Source organism: Delphinapterus leucas, chromosome 9 (genome assembly GCF_059928025.1).
Source record: "Delphinapterus leucas isolate spDelLeu-1000000601 "Yukka" chromosome 9, BTC_Dleu_Yukka2, whole genome shotgun sequence".
Classification (NCBI taxonomy): Eukaryota; Metazoa; Chordata; class Mammalia; order Artiodactyla; family Monodontidae; genus Delphinapterus; species Delphinapterus leucas.
In genome coordinates this window covers 26,618,647-26,644,016 of record NC_143137.1, presented here as the reverse complement: position 1 = coordinate 26,644,016, position 25,370 = coordinate 26,618,647, and the positions used below count along the sequence as shown (strand labels likewise).

The 25,370-nt window shown below is 37.8% G+C and overlaps 1 long non-coding RNA gene across 1 annotated transcript in view; it reads right to left on the bottom strand.

The window, feature by feature from the left end:
- The window catches only part of LOC115801700 (uncharacterized), a 200,190-nt gene that overhangs the window by 67,361 nt on the left and 107,459 nt on the right, over positions 1-25,370 (bottom strand). Inside the window, exon 3 of the long non-coding RNA XR_004022033.2 lies at positions 6,430-6,564. This is a non-coding gene — a long non-coding RNA (uncharacterized LOC115801700). The remainder of the gene's footprint in view (positions 1-6,429; positions 6,565-25,370) is intronic.

Here is a 25,370-nt window from a genome sequence, read left to right as displayed (position 1 = left end):
TTTCTGCTGCTCAAGAATCCCAGCTGCAAAGATTTCCAATAGTATCCTGCTATGATGTCTCAGGGCTGCATCAGACCCTTTTAAATGTTTGCAGCTGTTCCTTTTCCAAGTGACTACTTTGGAAAAAATACCCCATATTTGCCTCATATTGGGACATTTTAACAGAACAGACTGCCTTTTAAAAAAGTCTGTTACCAGGTTGCTGACATTCTTACATAAAAATGATCATTTTTCTAAATACTTTAGAAATTGACATGCCTATATTTTAACGCCTGTAGCCCTGTTCTCCCAGATGATTCCTACAAAATAGTTGCTGCCCTGTGTGCAATAACATGGTTCTCTGAGATGGGCATGTACTGTGTTTTGCCCCATCTACCTCCATGTTGGAAAAAAGGTTTACACTAATGATACACATCTTTCACCCTCACTTTCTGGCTAACAACAAAGATTGGCTAAAAATCTAGCTGGATTTAAGGGCTGAGGCTTTCAGCCATGGAGCCAGTAAAATGACTGACTTTGGCAGTAATTAGAGATGCAACATTCTTGGACAGTAATGTCAGGTCATTATGACAAGGGTCTCTCCAGGTATTGCAGAGAGTTTAGTCAACAGCCCAATTGGAAATTCTGCCATCTTGGCTACAACAATGCTACAGCTGTCTTGTCTTCTTGTCTGAAGCCAGAGTTTCCAAGGCTCAGAATGATTCACAAGGACACTCAAATCCAGCTTCTTCTCAGGATCCCTGATGCTGTTTAGAGCACAGCATTGTTATTCACCCATCCATTTACTTAGTTACCATATTGGGAAAAACATGTAGAAAGACATCAGTGATCATAACAGATGAGGATGGAGGGAGAGAGAATAACCCCCAAAGTATATGCTCCCCGACCCCGGTGCTTATTACCCCATGGGCTTCAGAGCTAGTTCTCTGAAATTATAACACTGTTACATATACTTACTTATATTCTAAGAATTGGTCAAATAATCTGGCTGATAAATCATCAAGGCAATCAGAGCAAAAGATTCTGAGGAAACTACCAAAATCTCTATTTTTTCATCTGAATTACCAGTTCTCATATATATGAGAAATTTAAGACTGTCACTGATGGTCAAGATCTTTGTTGAAATGCAGATTCCTGAGACAGGAGCTTCTGATTCTGAAGTATCAGGAATGGGCCCAAGAATCTGTATTTATTGTAAAGTTCCCAAGATGATTCCTATGTAGCCAGACCTACAAACATCCTTTGATTGAAGTTTGGGAATGAGACTATCTAAAATTAATCTGGTTAATTCAGGGTGGCAGAGGGGAAATCAATCAAACAAGTTGTTTAACTGAAGTTTGTACTTCAGGAGATACACTGATTGAATGAATTTCCTTTTTTTAAAATCATCAGTTTTGTTGGCACCATACAAACAAAAAGGAGGGCTTTAAAAAAACATCTCCTTAAATAAAAATGAGTGAAAAGGCAAATTTGATCAACTGAATTACAAATGTCAACAACATTTGAAGAAACCCTAAGAATTGTGTCAGACAAAAACAATGATTCTTGCTGTTCCTTCTTTCTGCCCGTTACCTCTAAATAGAAATAAGATTTACTTTATGTCTGCCTTGCTGGAACATAATGGTTACCTTCCTGGATAAGCATCAGAATATACAATCAGTGGCTCAGTGAGACTAATCTTTACAGCAAACTGTCCTCCCCACCAACCTCATGGGATGTTGAAAGAGCAATGTCACAGCTTTGCATATTCCATGGCTTGAGCTGTCAGGGGGTGAGCCGTTAACTGAGGCAGCCAACTGCCTGTGAGTCCGGAGCGCTCCTTCTCTCTTTCAGTCTTACCTTTCAAATTTAAAATGTTTGGGTTTTCTCCAGGGAGACATTTCACTTGACAATATGCCCCAGGAAATCAAAGAAACATGGAGGAAAAGAAGGCAAGCATGAGAGAGTAGACCTTTCCCTCCCTGTCACCCTGGGGTTCTCTAGTGCATGTGATTCTCCCCACCTATGAGAGCTCACCCCCTAGGACTGAAGGGATGGAAGGGATCCTTAAAGAAAGTCACAATGACAATTATGAGTTTTCTTTTAGAGCCATATATGTGTTTAGGATAGATGAGGTGTCAGGAGAGAAACTTGATTTCAGTAGAGTTTCTCAGGAAGATCTCAGTGTATTTTTATCTGGAATGGGGACTAAAATACTGTATGAAGAAAACTAAATTATAAGAATTTTATCAGGGCTTCCCTGGTGGTGCAGTGGTTGAGAGTCCGCCTGCCGATGCAGGGGACACGGGTTTGTGCCCTGGTCCGGAAAGATCCCACGTGCCGCGGAGCGGCTGGGCCCGTGAGCCATGGCCACTGAGCCTGCGCGTCTGGAGCCTGTGCTCCGCAATGGGAGAGGCTGCAACAGTGAGAGGCCCACGTACCGCAAAAAAAAAAGAGTTTTATCAGATAAGGATTTTCACTGGCTTACTGTGAGTACTGTTTCTACTACTTTTATCACTACTACTGGAGGCTAACATTTACTGAGTGACAACCGTCTGCCAAGCAAGGGGCCAGGCGCCAAAAATTTCTCCCCACACCGTCTGACCCTATAAAAATTAGGAAATGAAATCTCATGCAGTGTAAACCCATCAGCGGTTCTTCATATAGCCAGTGGGGGAGTCTGAATTTGAACCCAGATCCATCTTGACTCCAAAGGCTAAAATCTTCTTGCTTGCCACATACTACTATTTTTCCAAAGATAATGATACAGTAAGTGTTATCATTTACTGAATACCCACCAAGGGCCACACACTTTGCATATATTATTTTATCCTCATCACAAGGAGGAAATTAAAACATAAATAACTGACTTAAGGTCACATAGGCTGTTATTTGCAGAGATGGAATTTCAATTTCCGTCTATGTACCTCATTTTCTTTTTTCCAACACAGGCTAGGTGTGCTGGAAGCAGAGGTGGGTGTTTGGATTGCTTGCTTTGGAAAATATGTTTCATCAATAACATAAAGTTCATGAAAAAGAAAAACACTGGTCTTTCTATCCTTTCCTTTTGCATCCCTTCTACAATCATATCAAAAAAGACTCTTGTTCTCTCCGATTAACTCTTCTATTTTTGTTAGGAGATGAAGGCAAACTAGTGATGGAAGGGAAAAATAAGACATTTTTTGTTTAGCCACAGAAAGGCCAACTTTGTCTTAAAGATATTTAAGCCACCAAACCCCTCCCTTCATGAGCTGAGAATATTAATTTGAATTCCTGCAGAGGAAAAATTAATCGTTTTGCATATGGGGAGAATGTGGTGTTTCTTGGAACATGTGAATCCTTCCATTAATTTAATGGAAACTCAAAGTGAGGGAAGTATCTGGAAGACACATTCTATGATAGTCATCATAAATCTTGTAAGAAACCAAAGTATAAATTGGACACAAGCACAACTCAAAGTTCTAAGCAGAGTCGAATGATTATTGTCAAGAAAGTGTGGAGACTTCCCTGGTGGCACAGTGGTTAAGAATCTGCATGCCAATGCAGGGGACACGGGTTCGAGCCCTGGTCCAGGAAGATCCCACATGCCGAGGAGCAACTAAGCCCGTGTGCCACAACTGCTGAGCCTGCACTCTAGAGCCGGCAAGCCACAACTAATGAGCCCGCATGCCACAACTACTGAAGCCCGTGAGCCTACAGCCCGTGCTCCGCAACAAAAGAAGCCAACGCAATGAGAAGCCCGTGTGCCACAGCGAAGACCCAATGCAGCCAAAAATAAATAAATAAATTTAAAAGTAAAAAGAAATTGTGAATTTTGCCTTTTGCTTTGTAGAACTAATTGCATACTCTGCCTCCGTTAACAAACTGACACAAGGTGGGTTCATCAAAGTGGGTTGCAAAGCAGTGTGTAAATTAACTATGGGGTCTTTCAACATCCAGTGCATTAAAGAAGAAATCTGTGGGAAAATGTTAAAAACTTGTTCAGAAAGTTAAGTGTTGGGTAATTCCAACAGTTTAGAGATATCTGCCTGTGGAAAACAAGACGACCATCTGCAGCTTAGTAAATGTGTGGTGGGTGAATTCCAGAGTGATGCTGGGTGAGATTTGCAGGCTGTTCCGTACATATCACCAGTCATAGCTGTGATAGTATTTTTTTCTGTTATAGCAATTCCTTTTTTGATACTCACAGGGCTTATGTCAAGAAAGAAAATGTTCTTCCTTCCTATAGCTCTGATTAACCTATCTTGTCAGCACATCCTGCTTTCTTGAGATTAAAAAAAAGAATCTAGGGCTTCCCTGGTGGCGCAGTGGTTGGGAGTCCGCCTGCCGATGCAGGGCACACGGGTTCGTGCCCTGGTCCGGGAAGATCCCACATGCCACGGAGCGACTGGGCCCATGAGCCATGGCCGCTGAGCCTGCACGTCCGGAGCCTGTGCTTCGCAACGGGAGAGGCCACAACAGTGAGAGGCCCGTGTATCGCAAAAAAAAAAAAAAAAAAAGAATCTAGTAAATTTTTTAAAATGCTAATTTTTGTTTTCCATCCCTATGAAAGAAGAGGAATACAAATTCTTGGCTCTGCTAGGTTTGTTGCCCTGATTATCAAACCACACTTCACATTCCTGTTAACAAAATGACACACTTGGTAAGGGGACCACCTAGCAGTTTCTATCTTGTCCTTGAAATTCCTAAACTCTTAGGAAGAAAAAAAAAACGCAGCTCCAAACTCAGTTAGGACTGGCTTAGCTTTAAATTCAGTGAATAATTACATTTCTATGTTAGTGGTCTCTTTCTCCCTTCCTCTCTACCCACCCCTTCCTCTACTATATATGTGTGGATGTGTGTGTGTTTGTGGATGTCTGTCTGCTCGATGTGGAAGAAAGGGCCATCAATTTTAAAAAAGCTCAAAACCTACCCTTCCTGCTGTCTCCAGTGAGCAATCAAAAAGCAATGGTTCATTTTATCACTTGATAAAAATGTCAGTATATCATATAGGGCACTATATTAAAATATATTGGAATTTCCCATTTTAAAATATGGAACACATAGTTATTATTCCAGTTTGGAAATTATCCCGTCGTGTGGCCTGGGACACGTCACATACGCATAACATCTACATGCATGCTTGTGTTTGCACCTCCAATGTTCCTCTCTGTGAAGGAGATTGGGCTACTGTTTAAAGCCTGAGTAGAATCACTTATTGTTCAGCTGTAGTCACTCCCCCACCCACTTCTTTGGGAGGAGCATGCTTGTTCTCTTTGTGACCTGCTCCAGCCAATGGAGTTTGAGAGAAGTAACCGTGTGTGCGTTCTGGCAGGAGAGCCTAAATATTAAGAAACATTGTATGTTTTTATTCATGTATCTGGGGTCTTCCAAACTTTGTCATTAGAAGAACATCCCGAAGTAGCTGCAGGCCTAGAATGAGACTCATAAAGCAGACCTGGAAGGACCCACAGCGTGAGGCAGAGGCTCAGAAGTCCCACTGCCAGCAAACAGGCAAAGCCATGCTAGGTGATCTGTAAACAAGAGAACAATGGGAACATGTGTATATGTATAACTGATTCACTTTGTTATAAAGCAGAAACGAACACACCATTATGTAAAGCAATTATACTCCAATAAAGATGTAAAAAAAAAATTAAAAATTAAAAAAAAATATTCTGAAATCCAATGTTAAGGCAGTTATGGCCAATTAAAAATGAATTATATAGACCAAAGATTAACCCCAAACTTTATGTTTTTTGCTCTTAGGTAATTTGTCAGGGATGGAGTAAACTGTGACTGTGTCTAATATCCTCAAATGTAAAATGGGGAGAATAGCAGTACCATTTTATAGTGTTGTTCTCATAGGAATTAAATTAATAATAAAAATGGATGTAAAGGTGCCCCCCAAGAACCAAGAGAACAAATGGTTATCATTTTATGCCACGGGGTTTTGGGGTGTTTTGTTGCACAGCGTTTAAAGTGGCAGTACAGGAGCAACATACCAGCATAGCTTATAGCATTAATATTCTGTGATTCTAATTCTATGCTTTATTGTGGATTATGCCTATCAACTACTTACTCATCTTAAAAAGGTGTAAGGTTTGCACATGAATAATAATATGGCTTCTTGGTAACTATCAGAGGTTTTGTTTTCCATGTATTTTTCTGTGTGTGCTTATGTAGTCTAGGCTTAATTCAGGGATTTGATATTAATAAACCAACTTCTCTGACAAGCACGTATTAGGAAGTCAGATGAGAAGTTACTTTGGGGGCGGTATCCTCAACTCTAAAACTCTTTCCATCATGTTCTGCCCAAGTTACTTGACCTCTTTAAAAAACTGGAACACGTCCTATTTAAATATCTCCATTTTTCCCCTCTGACCCAGCATAGGCACGAAGGACTTGGAAATTTTGACAAGTATACTAGTAGCGTCTGAGAAATCATGGTGGCGATTAGAATGGACATACCCACACGACACCTTTTGCTGGTTTACTTTGTGCATTTAGATGGTCGACGCGGCAGACGATTTTGATGTGAGTAGCTCTCTAGGTGACTGTCTTGGGGGTACTGACATCTTCTGATTTATGTAGCTGGAAGTGGACCTGCAAGGTAGTAAATTCCGCATTAGCATGAGCAAAAGGCAAATTGAGTGATAATCCCTGAACGATGCTGAGAAACTCTCAAATTCTTGCCTTCCGCTGTTAACGCCTCCTGTTCACAGGTCACTTCTTGCACTGCACTGAAAAGTGGCTCTTCAAGCCATATATTTGCACCTGCCTCAAGGAATTAACTTAGCTGCTCTCCTTGTTAGCATACTTTGTACACTTCATTACTTCAGAGACCTTGCTAAAAATGTGACCCTGTGTAGCTGTTGCTGCCTTCTTTGTGAATCGAAAGCTAACCAAGCCTAAGAGCCAGATTAAGTGGCATGGAAATTTAAGAAGACAGCTGGTGCCCTACTCTGAAATGGAAATACTACACTTAGATCTCATGTTTCATTCTTATGCAGTAGAGATATATTAAGCCCCAAGAGGAACAACACAACAGAATTCTTTCAGGCATCAATAATCTTTTTCTTCTATTCTTTAGTCATTGGAAACCTGGCCATAGATTGCAATTGGCCATTATGATAGGTAGGACAAGAAGGAAAATTATCTAACAAGCTACCTCTATCTATCTATCTATCATCTATCATCTACCTATCTCCTTCCCTCCCAATCTTGCTATCTAGAAACATGGTGGGGGGTAGCTTGTTTATTTTCTGAGATTAGGAGCCCCTAATTTAAAAATCAGGCTAGGCTATTATGAATTGAAGATCAGATTTTTCTCTTATTAGTGCTGCTAGTAGGAAAATGCTTTATAGGTTTTTTCTTTGCAAACTGATTATGCTGTGGAGGAAAATAAATTCTTTAAGACTCATCCTCCATGAGCCTAAACCACAGATGACTTTTAAAATGACAAAAATTAGTACAAATGGAAGTGGGCTTTCATACTGGCTATTTTAAATATTCATGAAAAAGGCTGCTAATTTACTTTTGACTACTGTCCACATTTTCTGACATGGATATTTTCTGTCTGAATGCATATTTTACTTCTCAAGAAAGAGAACAGACAGTGGAAGGGAAATAGCATTATCGACTACCTACACCAAGAATTTTGCTATGAGAGCAATGTAGAATTTTTTCATTTAATTTTTTAAGGATTAACATTGCTATCAATCAGGATAATAATTACATTTATCATTATTACACAACCTTCAAATAGAGAATTTGCATAGCTTTTACTCATCTATATTATATCACTATAAAACTGGAATGGTGTTATTATTTATTATTTCAAGAAGGAAGACACAGGGTTTTAGGTATCATATCCAAGGCCATATAATATTCAGTGATCGAGACAGGCTTAATACGGTGTCTAGATGTCCCAAGCCATGCTTGGTATGTGGTATCTAAAGAGCTGACTTATTTCCCTATCTAGGAAAATGCTTAGTTTTCTGATAACTTTCACTTATCGTAGATCTCAGCAGCAGAGCTTAAACTCCATTATATCTCATGATAAAAATAATTGTCATCTCCTTTGCAGTATAACAAAAGTTCTTAGAGCAAAAACAATAATAATAATTTAGGTCTATTCTTCAGGCAAGTTTGAACTTGATTGCCAAAAATATTTCCCCCAACTCCACTGAAGCTATTAACTAGGCCACCCCTATTCTTATGTTTCATAGCATACTTTGTTACTTTTTCATGACTTTAATTTATTATTTGTATATCTAATCAATGTTTATCTTCTCTGCTGGAAACACAATGAGGTCAGGTATTATCTATCTTAAATAATAATAAATCCAGTGAATAGCAAAATTTTGTATATATAAAATGTCTTTAAAATGAATAAATCCCATCTTCTGCTAATCTTGGGCCTCTTGTTATTTGTGTATTTGCTTAACAAAACCAGCTGGTCATGTAGAAAGATTCACACTAACAAATATAACCCAAACTGAAATAATGAAAGCCCATGGATTTGATGTAGTTTTCCTGGAAATTCTAGCAGAGCTGGTGCTTAACTCCATTTATGGTGTATTGACATCTGTATTTAATGACCATTAAGTCTCCACCGAATTGATATGGGGGAATGTACCATATAGCCATTGTTACATTTTCCTTCTTGCCTTTGCAAACTTATGACACTTAACATTCACTTGGTTTTCTTGGGGAAGACCAAGTCCAAGTCATCACTGCCTTTTCTCATGCATCTGTGAAAGTGTATGTATGTGTGCAATAGAAATAGCTCTCATCCTGTCCTCAGCATCAGTTACAGCCTAGACAAATGCTTCTGATGACTGGGATTTACCTAGATAACCTTCTGAGACCTTAATTTACTCTGTCTATAAGATAGCCTCTTTTGCCAATCAAACAGCAGTCTTCCTGATGGAAGCATTGACACTGACATGAGTTAACTTGCCCAACATTAGACATCTAGGAAGTTGATGAGCTAAGATCAAAATTAGGTTTATCTTATTCCATAGACTTAGCACTGGCTCATTATTTATACAACAAAGGTAATAACAGCGCTTGATTCAGGCCACAAGGATTATATTCATATAGGTCAAGCTCTGAGTACAGTCTTGCTAATTGTAAGTTAAGTAAAATCGATTCTAGCTATATACAACTCTACTGGTCATATGCAGTGCCTGAACCTGAAACAGGACAGCAACACGGGGGGAAGAAAAGGGACACTTCATGCCAGTCAGGGATTGTTAACTCTAAGTTGTAGGCAAGAAGTAGTTACTCCAGAAAATACAATACCAGTTCTTGCTCACCAAATAATTGGTTATTTTTATTCCTTTGTTTTTTCCCCTCTGATTCCAGCATATTTTAATGTTGGTGTTGTCCATACACTTAAAATGCCTCAAGTAATGAAGGTTGCCACAATAAATTCACTCAAAAACAAAAAAGATGTATTACAATTCTCCTGTGCTCCTCTGACCAGAAGTGAATTGTGTTTGGAGTTGCTGACATACTGGGGATGACTGTGGCTCTCTAGGTGGCTTTTTCATCAGAAGTGGCCTGAAAAGGGTGAAGAATGTTATCCTATTCTTTAGGAACCCACAGAGGCCAGATATGAAACCAGGCAAGAGGGAAGCATAACACCAAAGATGTTCTTATATAATATTCAGATTTAGGAGATGGAATGACAAAATTGAATGGGAAGCCCATTGAGCAAAACCATAGGGCAGGAAGCTGAAGCTGAAGGACAGACCAGTCAAGGGGAGACAGGTCCAGGAAGGTGACACAAGTTGTGGTATACACTGATCCTGAACGATGTTGTAAAGGTTTAGAGCCAAACCCGAGTCATCAGAAAAAGAAAAAGTGGGAAAGTGAGAGAGAAGATCAAGTCAGCCAACCAGGCTGTTCACAGAGAAGGGAAAGGCCATTCAATGAGATAATTTTCACTGGCTTTGTCAGGGCTTAAGATTCAAAGGTGTAACTAGTGGTCAAGGGAGAGGGCTTACATCAGATTAAAGTCGTTTAACTACTCTGAGCCACACAGTCAAGACCGAACTTCTCTTTAAAGTAAAAATATTGAAAAAAAAAAAAGTAAAAATATTGGATTTTTTCCAATAAACTAAGAGGATCATCTTTAGTTCTAAATTCCATCATAGAAACAAATGACAATGAAAACACAATGACCCAAAACCTATGGGATGCAGCAAAAGCAGTTCTAAGAAGGAAGTTTATAACAATTCAATCTCACCTCAAGAAACAAGAAAAATCTCAAATAAACAATCTAACCCTACACTTAAAACAACTAGAGAAAGAAGAATAAAGAAAACCCAAAGTCAGTAGAAGGAAAGAAATCATAAAGATCAGTGCAGAAATAAATGAAATAGAAATGAAGAAAACAATAGCAAAGATCAACAAAATTAAAAGCTGGTTCTTTCAGAAGATAAACAAAATTGATAAACACTTAGCCAGACTCATCAAGAAAAAAAGGGAGAGGACAAAAATCAATAAAATTAGAAATGAAAAAGGAGAAATCACAACTGACACTGCAGAAATACAAAGGATTATAAGAGACTACTACAAACAACTAAATAAAATGCCAATAAAATGGACAACCATGAAGAAATGGACAAATTCTTGGAAAGTACAAGACTGAACCAGGAAGAATTAGAAAATATTAACAGACCTATCACAAGTAATGAACTTGAAACCGTAATTAAAAATCTTCCAACAGGGCTTCCCTGGTGGCGCAGTGGTTGAGAGTCCGCCTGCCAATGCAGGGGACACGGGTTCGTGCCCCGGTCCGGAAAGATCCCACATGCCGTGGAGTGGCTGGGCCTGTGATCCATGGCCACTGAGCCTGCGCATCCAGAGCCTGTGCTCCACAACGGTAGAGGCCACAACAGTGAGAGGCCCGTGTACCGCCAAAAAAAAAAAAAAAAAAATCTTCCAACAAACAAAAGTCTAGGACCAGATGGCTTCACAGGCGAATTCTATCAAACATTTAGAGAAGAGCTAACACTGATCCTTTTCAAAATCCTCCAAAAAATTGCAGAGGGAGAAACACTCCCAAATTCATTCTATGAAGCAACCATCCTCTCTTACCAAAACCAGAAAAAGATATCACAGAAAAAGAAAACTATAGACCCATATCACTGATGAACATAGATGCAAAAATCCTGGAAAAAATACTAGCAAACAGAATCCAACAAGACATTAAAAGGATCATACACCATGATCAAATGGGATTCATCCCAGGGATGCAAGGATTCTTCAATATATGCAAATCAATCAATGTGATACACCACATTAACAAATTAAGGAATAAAAACCATATGATCATCTCAATAGATGTAGAGAAAGCTTTTGACAAATTTCAACACTGATTTATGATAAAGACTCTCCAGAAAATGGGCATAGAGGGAAACTACCTCAACATAATAAAGGCCCTATATGACAAACCCACAGCAACCATCATTCTCAATGCTGAAAAACTGAAACCATTTCCTCTAAGAGCAGGAACAATATAAGGATGTCCACTTCCCAGTCTTATTCAACATAGTTTTGGAAGTACTAGCCACAGCAATCAGAGAAGAAAAAGAAATAAAAGGAATACAAATTGGAAAAGAAGTAAAACTGTCATTGTTTGCTGATGACATGATACTACACATAGAAAATCCTAAAGATGCCACCAGAAAACTACAGAACTAATCAATGTAATTGGGAAGGTTGCAGGATACAAAATTAATGCACAGAAATCTCTGGCATTCCTCTACACCAAGAATGAAAAATCTGAAAGAGAAATTAAGGAAACACTCCCATTTACCACAGCAACAAAAAGAATAAAATACCTAGGAATAAACCTGCCTAAGGAGGTGAAAGACTTGTCCTCAGAAAACTATAAAACACTGATGAAAGAAATCAAAGATGACATAAATAGAGGGAGAAATATACCATGTTCTTGGATTGGAAGAATCAATATTGTGAAAATGACTATACTACCCAAAGCAATCTACAGATTCAATGCAATCTGTCTCAAACTAACAATGGGGTTCTTCACAGAGTTAGAACAAAAAATTTTGCAATTCATATGGAAACACAAAAGACCCCGAATAACCAAAGCAATATTGAGAAAGAAAACAGAGTTGGAGGAATCAGGCTCCCTGACTTCACACTATAGCATAAAGCTACAGTAATCAAGACAGTATGGTACTGGCACAAAAACAGAAATATAGATCAATGGTACAGGACAGAATACGCAGAGATAAACCCACACACATAAGGACACCTAATTTATGATAAAGGAGGCAAGAACATACAACGGAGAAAAGGCAGCCTCTTCAATAAGTGGTGCTGGGAAAATGGGACAGCTACACATAAAAGAATGAAATTCGAACACTCCCTTACACGATACACAAAAATAAACTCCAAATGGATTAAAGACTTAAATGTAAGACAAGACACTATAAAACTCTTAGATGAAAACAGGAAAAACACTCTTTCACATAAACCACAGCAAGATCTTTTTTGACCCACCTTCTAGAGTAATGGAAATAAAAACAAAAATAAACAAATGGGACTTAATTAAACTTAAAAGCTTTTGCACAGCAAAGGAAATCATAAACAATACAAAAAGACAATCCTCAGAATAGGAGAAAATATTTGCAAGTGAAACAAAGGACAAAGTATTAATCTCCAAAATATACAAACAGCTCATGGAGCTCATTATCAAAAAAAGAAACAATCCGGTTAAAAAATGGGTGGAAGACCTAAATAGACATTTCACCAAGGAAGACATATAGATGGCCATGAGGCACATGAAAAGATGCTCAACATCACTAATTAATAGAGAAATGCAAATCAAAACTACAATGAGGTATCATCTCACGCCAGTCAGAATGGCCATTATCAAAAAATCTAGAAACAATAAATGCTGGAAATGGTGTGGTGAAAAGGGAACTCTCCTACAGTGTTGGTGGAAATGTAAATTGATACAACCACTATGGAAAACAGTATGGAGGTTCCTTAAAAAACTAAAAATAGAACTACCATATGACCCAGCAATCCCATTACTGGGGATATACCCTGAGAAAACCATAATGCAAAAAGAGACATGTACCACAATGTTCATTGCAGCACTATTTACAATAGCCAGGACATGGAAGCAACCTAAATGTCCATCGACAGATGAATGGATAAAGAAGATGTGGCACATATATACAATGGAATATTACTCAGCCATAAAAAGAAAATGAAATTGAGTTATTTGTAGTGAGGTGGATGGACCTAGAGTCTGTCATACAGAGTGAAGTAAGTCAGAAAGAGAGAAACAAATACCATACACTAACGCATATATATGGAATCTAAAAAAAAAAAGAAAATGGTACTGATGAACCTAGTTGCAGGGCAGGAATAAAGATGTAGACATAGAGAATGAACTTGAAGACACGGGGTGGGAGGGGGAAGCTGGGGTGAAGTGAGAGTAGCGTTGACATATATACACTACCGAATGTAAAATAGTTAGCTAGTGGGAAGCAGCAGCATAGCATAGGGAGATCAGCTCAGTGCTTTGTGATGACTGAGAGAGGTGGGATAGGGAGGATGGGAGGGAGGTTCAAGAAGGAGGGGATATGGGGACATATGTATTCATATGGCTGATTCACTTTGTTGTACAACAGAAACTATCATAGCATTGTGAAGCAATTATACTCCAATAAAGATTTATTAAAAAAAAATTTACCAGAGAAGATATATGGGATGGCAAAGAACTACACCAAAAGTTGCTCAATATCATTAATCATTAGGGAAATGCAAATTTAAATCATAACAAGATATAATCATACACCCACTAAAATGTCTAAAATTAGAAAGATTGACAATACCTGGTGCTGGTAAAGATGTGGAAAAATTGGAACCCTCATACTGCTGATGGGAATGTAAAATATGACAATCACTTTGGAAAATAATTTTGCAGTTATTCATATAGTTAAATATACATTTGCCCACCATATGACCCTGCCATTCCACTCTTAGGTATTTAGGCAAGAGAAATGAAATTTTATGCCTACACAAATACTTTTACATAAATGTTCTTAGCAGCGTTATTTATAATAGTGAAAACTGGAAATAATGCAAATTTCCATGACACATGATTGGGAAAAACCATTTCTGACATAACTATAAAATGAAATACTACACATAAGATGGAATGTAATAGTGATATATATACACAACAACTTGAATGAATCTCAAAAATATTACGCTGAGCAGAAACCTGACTAAAAAATACAAATACTAAAAAAAAAACAAAAAACTAAAATATCATTCTTATGATATTATAGAAAAGCCAAAGCTAATCACTGTGACAAAAGATACATTAGTGGTTCCAGAGTGGGTGTCAGGGCTAGGGTTAGAGGGAAGAAATGGACAGTAGGAGAGCAGGATAACACTTTTGAGGTGATGGATATAGTCTTTATCTTAATTGTTGTGGTAGTTACTCAGGTGTGTACATTATTCTAAATGCACTTAAATGTACATTTGAAATTAGTACATTTTATGTAAATTACAGAACAGTAAACTCGATTTTTAAAAATAGTGCTACAACAGGAGAAAGAAGGACAAACTTGATCCCATCCATTCAATCCAGTCTCTACATGAACCAGAGAGATCTCTGAAAAATATGAAAATTGTTTTACGCTTAAAATCCATCAAACACTCTTCACTGTCCTCAGGATAGAGTACCAACATTTTAGCATGGAATACAAGGTCCTTGACTATCTGGCTCCCCCCAAATCTGCTGATTTCACCCTAATTTTCCAGATCACTTTCAGTTCTCTAGACACACTAAGCTCTAATTTACATCCACATCATTGTACATGTTATTCTATCCACCCAGAGCCCTTTTCCCCTTCTCAAGCCAAGGCTGAATGTTACTTTCTTCCCTCTTTGAGCACTGAGCTATGAGGTCTGTGAGTGCCTGACCCACAGTAGCTCCTCAAAAATGTTGAATCAATGAAAACCTAGATATAGGAATTTGGAGGTTGCTGAAAACAAACAGGATGATTTGTTTTTTCCAGAAAAATTTACTAGAAACATTATAATTCCCTGCATGATATTTAGCATTTCAACTTTGGGTTCAACCGAAAATACAGTATTCTGAAAAGTAAAACCAGTAATACTATAATCTCTTGTTTTATCCAAGGTTTAGTTGCATTTTACAAGTATAATCCTATTTAGTGGGAATAAGAGTCAGAGGCCCAGCTTTTATGAATATCCTTTATTTAGACAGCAAGAAATACCCCCTAGAAACAGACTTGAAATATTCTTCTACCTGGGGTGCAGGGCAGAAGAGCAAGGAGCATCTGGATCATTTTCAAGGCACTTTATGGCTTATGGAGAACTTTTGAAGAGTTATCTTAATCAATAGTTACAAAACCATTGTGATGTAGATAGCCAAGTATTAATCCTTTTTTTTTTTATAAGAGAACTCAAAGACCCAAGGAGGTTAAGTGATTTTCCTATATACACACTGGAAGACCTAGAAATGGAACTATGGTCTTCTGACTTTCCATAATTCCATTTTGCTAATAATGACAGAAAAGGAATCATATTAGTAATTTAGGGAGAACTCATGTGCAGTTTATGAACCTTTAAACCATTTAGCATATAGTTTCTTGGGTGGAGATCATCCTACCCCATTCTGGAAAAGACACAAAGGTTGGAGTGATATGTTCCACACTACTTACTGGCTGAGTTGCCTTGGGCAAGCCACTTACACTTGCTAAATACCAGCTTCCTCCTAAGCAAAATTGGGAATATAATAGCAGAGATGCCACAGAATCATTGTGAGAACTCCCATATATAATGCATGTAAATAAACTATTAAAATACACGTTGCATAAAGTTAGCTTTTGAAATTATAATTGCCTGGTGAGGGGAGTCAGTTACAGTGACCTCTGTAGAACACTGGGTATGAGAAGAAGCTGTAGAAAATCAGGATCACTTTTTTCATGTGAGAGCATTAAGGAATCACTAGATGTGCACTAGATGTGATCAATAGATCTACAGGTGATGAAATCTCAGTCAGATCAGGGAGCTGCGATGGAATAAAATTCCTGGCAGGACAATTTACTGTGAATGCAGAAATGGAGCTCGAAGGAGTTTTCTGAAAGAAATAATTATAATCCTCCCCAAATCAGAGATTTTGACAACTGGCTTTTGCAATCTCTTCGCATATGGCTTCTGTTCTCATTACCTAAACGCCACCAAAGACTGTTGACATTTCATTGTTGTTTTCTTTGTTGCAGAAGAATTGTTTGGTCATTATAGAAAAAAATATACAGAACAAGAGTCTCATAATCTCTCTATCCGTACATAAAATTAATATTTTTGTATATGTTCTTTCTCTCTTTTGCTCAGATATTTCAAAAATAGAGATTCATGGGCTTCTCTGGTGGCGCAGTGGTTGAGAGTCCGCCTGCCGATGCAGGGGACACGGGTTCGTGCCCTGGTCTGGAAAGGTCCCACATGCCGTGGAGCAGCTGGGCCCGTGAGCCATGGCCGCTGAGCCTGCGCGTCCGGAGCCTGTGCTTCACAACGGGAGAGGCCACAACAGTGAGAGGCCCGGGTATCACACACACACACACAAAAATAGAGATTCACCAGTGACTTTAGTCACGAAATTCAAGTGACTTTCTTGAATCTCCAATCTCTCTAAAACTTTAACCCTCCCTTCATTCTTCATAAACTAGTCTTCCTTTAACACCTAATAGTAAACTTACCTACTTCTCCAGACTTAAAATTCAATATGTCTTAAAATGAAATATTCTGTCCCAAATGCTCTTTTCCTCTCCTGTGTCTTTTTCTTCTGTTAATAGCATCACCTCGTCCTTTTTCCTTTCCCATTGCCTGTATCCAGTTACCAAGTTCTCCACCGCTCTCTCCCACCTCACCTCTCCTTTATTTCAGTGGCATTATCTTAGTTGAGGCCCTTGTTACCAAATTCCCTGACATTTGTAAGAAGATTCTCTTTTTACTATTTCCAGGCTCTCTCCAATTCAGACTGAGCTCCTCAGTCAGATTCACCCTTTACAACATAATTCTGATAATTTTATCTCTATTTAAAACCTGCAATGACCAAGAAAAGCCCTAACTCTTCGGCATGGGCACACCAGGCCCTTACCATCTGGTCTCAGCTGCCTGCTTCACTGCTTTCCACGCATCCCCTTCACTTACTTTATTCCCCAGAAAGACCAGACTCCTACATACTTCCTACACGCTCTCCACATGGCCTACTCCAGGCTTTCTTCCCACTGTTTATTTCGCATTCAAGTCTTGGTTTGCCCCATATCCACATGTTGAAATACTACCTACCTTTCATGGCTCAGACTAAATGACGTCTCTACAAAGGACATTATGATGCTTTCATTTGGAAAATACTCTCATTTTCCTTTGTCTCCCTGTGGTGAGTTCTTGCTAACTTTCTATAGAACTCGTCCCTTTCTATTTTGCATCACAAATAATTAAGTGCATAAAGTCCATCTGGACACACTGAGGAAAGTTGTTTCTTTACATGTGAATCCTCCATAATGTACAGTAACTTGTTCATGGTCAGGATTCATTACTCACTCACTGAATGAATGAATGAATGAATGAATATCTGACTTGAGCTGATGTGGAGTTAATAATTAGACTATGTCTATGATTTTCATAATCAGAACATCTTAATTTCAATATGCTTTGTAATAAAGGAAAAAAGACAAGTGTGTATTTCAGTGTTGATGTAGTATTTCTGCTATAGATGAGCATGTATTTCTGCTCTATTATAGTAGATCTAATAAGGAAATGCATAAAAGATAAGAGGATAGGCTATTAATACCAAGAGTCTTTGGAGAAGAGCTCTCTGCTTTATTTCATTAGTGATATCAGTGAGAAATTATGCAAAGGATGTGTTGATGAGAATTAGTCTCTACAGGGTTATCCCGAAGCACTTTTACATCACGATATTGTAGAGATCGTATAAAGACTGTACCAGTTATATAACAAGAAACGAGTCTCTGTTAAAGCCATTCTCCACAAAGTATACACTGCCTTACATTATGACGGCATTAGACTAAAACTTCATTTGGAAGGATTTTGTGGCCAACATGTTTTCAGGTGTGAAAGCTCTGTATTCCTAATATTTTTTGACCCTATTTCTAGGTAAGGTTTTGAGTCAATAGATAGATGAGCTCCCTAAAATATAACCTGAACTTTGGAGTATAAAAGCATTTACTCTAAGGATTATGCAAGCAATAATGAATAACCTGGTTTAATACTGAAAAATACAAGAATATGAAGTCTTACAGTTTTTTTCAAATTCCCAAAGCTGTGGGCTGAGAATACAGGGCAGCAATAAGCGTTCTAATATCTGGCAATTCCCCTACCACTCCTGGTCCTTCATTGCAATCGATTGATGAAATGACACATGTTCTAACTCTTACTTCTCTCCTGTCTCTTCACATATCTGCAGGCTTTCTATATTGATGAAGTTGCTATGGAATCAGCATGAGTTCTGGGCTTCAAGGATATGTATGAGATAGAAGAGGGAGAACTGTCTGAATATATATCACACTAAATAAAAATGTTTTTACTGGGAAACTTTTCTAGGAACCCAACAGAAGAAATAGTCATAGGCTAAAGATAATTTTAACAGGAAGTGACTTCTCTCTCAGTCTTTCAGTTTTTTTCCTATATAAATTACCCTAGGATTCCATGTGCTTTGATTGCTGTCAAAGTGAACTTCTTAATAAAGAGCCCCTTTGGCTATATTGGCTGACATTTTCTAAAACCTCATGAATTGGCATTTTATTCTAACAAGGATATAATAAACATTTAAATTTCTTTAAGGTCATGGAATAGAATTTAGGCATTTGGATTAAAATTATGCTGCTAAAATCTTGCATGTCTTGAAAAAATTTTAAAAGCAAAACCAATGTTCTAAAGTAATCCAATATTTAATAATTCTGCATCAATTTATTTTCACTTCTAGCGGCTTTGGAGATTTGATTTTAATCAAGATGATGCTTATGAATATTTGGAAAAGAAATACAATAACACTCTGATATAATCATGATCATTTATATATCCCAAATAGCCCATCTGGCCAGAAAGAAAATGGCAGAATCTGTAAGGCAGTGTGTAGGGTTGCTTCATGCTAAGCTTAGCACTGTTGGAATCTATTACAGGTCATAAGCCAAATAAATACAAAAGCGGATTGAAGCCTCTTTTGTCTAACACTGGTCAAGATTAATCTTGTTAATATGCCAGTTTCTGAATGAATATCAAATAACAGTTTAAAGGTCCACATACTCACTTGTAACCAGGGAAATGTAATGTAAAAATGTCATGTTTTATTCACCAAAAGATGAAAATCAATGAGATTTTGGCAAGAGTGCAGAAAAATTATATTCCCAGGAATCTTTGGCGGTAGACTAAATTGATATGGCCCATTTGGAATTTTTAAAAAAGGTATAAACATTTAAAATGTATTCCCTGTAAGCAGGAAATTCCATATCTGTAATCTTACCCTGCTGAAATATGTGCTAAAAGAGTAGGATTAATAACGAACATTGATTGAGTGCTCTGTATTCTCCAGCATTGTTCTAAGTGCTTTACAAACATTAGCTCATTTTATTATCACCATAACTCCATGGGGTAGATACTATTATTATCAAGAAACTGAGGCCCAGAGCAATGAACTGTGTGCTCAAGGGCATACAGTAGTGGAGTCAAGACTCCAACACTGGACCCAGCATTCTTAACCATTACATCTCATTGCTTCTCTTGGTAGAGCTATATGTGTTGCACACGGCACAAAAGGCTACTCATTGCAGCACTATTTGTAATAGAAAAAAATTGGAACCATCAACAGGAAAATTATTTTTCCAACTTTAAACTTCTGCCAAACTTCCATCTGACACAAACCTATAGAAATGCTTGAAATATATAATAATTTTCTTTTTTTTTTTTTTTTTTACTTTAGGTGTCAATGGTTGTGTTTAGCTTATGTGTCAGCCCTTGGTGCATTATTATCAGTGGTCTCCACATGGGATGGTTCTTGTTTTGTTCATTTGTTTTCTTTTTCCTCTCTCCTCTTTCCTCTGTTTCTTCGTCCCTCTCCATGCATTTGTTGCACAGACTGTAGTTGGTGTGTTCTTACAAAAGATGGATTGTTGTTCGTATGCATATTTTAATGCACACAAAAGAACTATGTTATATATCTTGTGATTTTTACTTTATTCATCTAGCAATATATTTTCAAGATGTATCCAAGTCACTGTGTATATAATTAATCTGTTGCTTGTACTGATGCATGTACTACAAGGTCAGCAGCAACACAGTTTAGCATCTACTTCTCTCGTGGTGGATGCCTGATTGGTGCAATTTCCCGCCAACAAAAATAGCACCCTGCTGAGCTTTCTCACACATGTCTTCTTTCGGATCCACTGAGCATTTCTTTGGACTGTACACACAGGAACGGAACTGTTGGGTCTCACAGAGTAGGTGAAAACTTATTGTACAATAACTAAGTACTGCCAGACTGTTCTGTAGAACACCTCCACCAATGTTCTCCTTCAGCAGAAGTACATGAATGAATATTCATAAGGCCTCATACCCCACCCACACCTGCCATTATCCAATGTTCTTATTTTTGTCAGTCTAATAGCAGTGACATGATACCTCACTATTTTAGTTTCATCCTGAAAATCAAATTAAACATATCTAAACTTTAAAAAGTAGAAACAGGAAACTTGGTGGTACAAAAAATAAAAGGGGAGCCCAAAGTCAATGCTGACATTCTGTTGCTCCATCATAAATTGGATGCATCTATAGGCCCACTCCTATATGAAGATACGACCTTGAGTTTCACGAGATTCTTGCATACAGCTGAGATCCTGTGTCCTAGTTTGAGTTTTTCCAGAAGCAGGATGTGAGACAAAAATTTAAGTGCAAATAGTGTACGTAATATAGAAGTGGAAGGCAGGCATTACAGGACACATTAATTAGCCAGCCATTATGGTGTACAACTGGGGATTAAATCTGCAGGGAAACACATATGTTAGAATGACCCCACCCAAAGGGCAAGGGACTGGGAAATATATACACAAATGCCAGCGAATTATTGATTGAGAGCTGCTCCTTCTAGAAGTGTTAACTCCTCTGCACTTCAGGGCTGCCTGTGTAATAGGCATGGAGATGCAGATACAGTCATTGAAGTCAGCAAGAATAAGATGCATAGGACACTGATACAATCTCCTCGCACCACTCTGATTCGTTGTTAGACCCAACATTGAGTTTCCTCCATTCTCTCATTGCTTCTTCCAAGTGCCATCCAGTTACAGTTTCTCAAAATAAATTTACAACGGGTTTAGTGAGGAGAGGTATAGTTGATCCTAAGGCCATGACTGATAGACATTATCTGCCTTTTCTACCATTCATTCAAGACTTTCCTACCACTTGGCTAGTGCTTGTGTTCATTACCATTGCCAGCCCCATGGAGTAACCTGGACCTTCCTGCCTGAGTGGTTGAGGACCAAGTTACCTTGATTTTGTCAGGCTAGAGTTGCTGCAATTTCCTCTTTAAGATTGTGACTGGAAAAGGGAAGCACCAGAAAGAATTTTCTGAGTTCCAGATCCACGTATGTCTTCCTGTCCCTATTATGAGCAGCAAAGCTACCTCCTCACGATAATCAGAGTGGATTACCTCTGCCAGGAGAGCAGTTCCTTTCTTTTTCTGTGTGTCTGTTGTGTTGAAGAGCTCAAAATGACAGGCAGAAGCCATAACGTTAGGTTTAATGAAACCTTTACTATGTCTTCTGGGACAATCATTACTCTTCTGGGAACAAAGACCCCAGTAGAGTCTGAACTTATCGGGGAGGGGATAGGAAGTAAAAGTTCCCCAAGTGAGCAGGGTCACTCCTATGCCCATTGTTGGGTCCTAGATCTATATAGTGGTAGAGTGAATACTATATAATTACCATTGGTTAAAAGTGTAAATTTTATCTTGATAAATTAAAGCTGTTTATACCCTATGACCAGTGATTCTGGATGATGAGGTATTACAAACCCTAGGATATGTTTACAAGGAGACCCAAGATACTCATTGCAGCATGGCCTGTATTAGTGAAAGACTGGAAATAATATGAAAGAAAAGTGATAACAGCAGTATCATGAAAGTCCTTACTTCCCCAATCTTGGTTTTTAACTTCTTCTATTATTACCAATTCCTGCCATAAAAGATTTATGTAAGAATTTGATACATTGGTTGTAAAATGCCTAGCATAGTGCTTGGAGAACAGGAGGCACTCAATAAATAGCAGGTTTTTTAAGTTTTTTGTTATTACCTAGAATGACAATATACTCTGTGACTGAAAACACACAAAAAAACAGAAGTGAATTTAAAATAATAAAAGAATCAGAGATCTTATGTCCCTTGTGAGAATCTCTAGCTCCCTCCAAGAGCCGTGTTTCATTTATCATATACTCAACTTAGAATTAGATGTGGGGAAAACCTTAGATGATTAGATGTCCCCTATTTATTAGGGCTCAGTGTAGTTTTAAGTTGTATAGCCTATGAAATTTGCAGAGTTGAAGCTTGTGTGATTGGGTGTGAACTTTGTTCATCACGGAGGTGCCGGAGGATGCTTTCTTTTAATGCAAAGCAGAGAGAGGCTCCAAGGTCTCCTGTGCCTGTGGAGGCTTGAGTCTCTTGCTAGGAAGAGCAGTACAACACAAATGACGTTTCCAGCTGGTGCCTGAAAAACAATCCCTTGAGGGGATTCTCAGGAGGAAGCTTTACTGATGACTGAGTAGGGTGTACCTGAGACAGAGGAAAAAGGCTCTGGAAACAGAAATTTAGGAAGCCTCATTATAGTCAACTGAAGCTGTGACTTAACAAAAATCTGAAAGCCTCTGATCACGGACATTTTAGTGCTTGATGTTTCTGGGGTGACCAAAACGGCCTTTTAAAGACTACCAATTTCTAATAAATCCCCAGACAATTCCTTTTCCATCCTTAATGTCCACCCTGGTATTCCTATTTGTAAAGCCCCACTCCCTAAAATTACTTTTCTGATGACCCCATCATTTATATTTTACAACGGACTATATTCAGGATTATTCCTAAGTATTCACTGGTTTTAGTTGGTTAATGGACTCCACAGTAAATCCGTGACTAAAAATAGCTCTCCCCTCGAATGCCGGCCGAGGCAAAATGTGAGTCTTTCTTTATCATGACCAGTCTTATAGAGACATTTATTTTTATTATCTCAAAATTGGTCTGTCCTCTTCTGCTCTCTCATGACAGTTCTTTAACCACCGACACTGGCAAGATATAGAAAAAGATGCTTCTCAGGAAGACAGACTTAGTGCCGGTGCCATTAAACCAATAGGCCAGGATTATAGGATAGGAGGAAATACTTTTCTTTTGCTTGCTTATCTATATTTCATTGGTTGTTCTCACAACACATGTATAAATATTATAAAAAGAAAAAACAGCCTTTTGAAAATATTTCAAAGATAAACTGCTTCTTTCCTTCACAATTCAGTCTATCATAAAATAAAGAGCAATCTCATATTTTAAAATTTCTCTGCTGTTTTCAGCTCCTGATTGGTTATATTTCAAAACAACAAAAGATGGAATTCCTTTCTTCAGATATCACTTCCAAATAATTCAATTATCCTCACTTCTGGTTGTTTTGATATGATGTTGATAAACACCAACCACATATTAATATTTTAGCATTGTCCACAATACAACAAAAACCTGAGGGATGCAAAGTTTTAGCATAACAAATCAAATCATCTGTGCACAATTACTAAAAAAACACTACCTGGTTGGTGGGATATTTCACTATCTAGTAATGATTTTGATTTTGTAGATAGAGATCTCTTTCTATGCTTTAGGGGGAAGAACTGGCTTATGGTAATCTAAATACTGAAAACTGAATAATAAGTATTTTAATTTTTGAAAGTACCAATACCTCCGTTGTCATCAAAAAAGTGTGATAAAGTCTTCTATATACAATAAAAATTATTTATGGTGTTTCTCTCATCAAAGGGCATGTCTGTATCTTTCTGTGACAATTATCTAAGGCTGTATTTAAGTACCTGACAATTAAAATAAAAACTATTAAGATGGTAATTTATACTTTTCTCTATTTCTTTTTTCTTTACCACTTATTTATTTCCAAGTAACCCTATCATTATGAAAGAAACAAATGATGAAATTTATTATGTTTCAAGGTTCCCAGAGGAGGGAAGCCTTCAACTGAAACCAGAGAATTCATAGCAAATATATGAGAAGGTACACTTAATGTAGAGGTCTGCAATTGCTCAGAGAGCTTGGTTAAATAAATATGATTTATTTATAAATATAAATATGAAGGCATATTTAAAGAATTAAGAATCTCTAAAGAATTAAGATCTTAGCAAATTTCACCAGACGCACGATAGAACCTAGTCATCCACTTTAAATTGGGAGCTTTTAACTCTACTCAGTCTGTAAAACATTCAACACGGTGCCATGTGTACAGACATTCCTTTAAAAAATACATTTCAATGGTGACAGTTAACATTATTTTTAGCTTTGCATAACAGCTGCAGACTATAATTAAGGCAACTAAAATTTGTAGATGACATTAGCCCTTGATAATACAATATTTTATATTTGTCGCACAAACTGTTGTTCAGAGTCCAGAGCCTGCACTCAGGACTCTTCATGTATTAGTGGGATTTGGGTTAATACTATTTCCAAGAATTATTCCTAGTAGCACATGCGAGCTGCAATATCCAGGAATCAACGTCTAAAGGTTTAGAGGCCCCGCTGCAGAGATTCTTTCCCTGGATACTTCTTGCTTTACTATATTTCCCAGCTGATTAATTTCACACTCTTCCAAGAGCTGCTGTTGCTGTAATCTCTTCCGATCTATTTCTTTTTTTCCGATCTATTTTTGATCATCACTTCATTGACTTTTTAACTGGAATGTTTTAAATCCTCATGACAGCTACCATAGCATCTTTTTCATAATCCTGCTGACTTCTCATAAAATTTTAAAAGTCTTCCATTGGTGGATATTTCAGAATCATTGAAAATGGAAAGAGAATAGAATACAATTGACTCAAAAAGAAAGTACAGTCTTTAGTGAAACAATGTGAATTGTTGGAATTAAAGATCTGTTAAGAACATTAATAATCAGAAAATGGATAGGAGGGGAGAAAGAAAGACAAAAACTAGGGAGGAAAAAATGGAGGGAAAAAGCCCTAAACGTGGCTTTGGGAAATGCTTAAAAGAGCAAAATGAAGGCTATTCAGACTCGGAGTAAAAGGTTCTGGTTCCAGGTGCATCTTCCAATCTCACCTGGTCA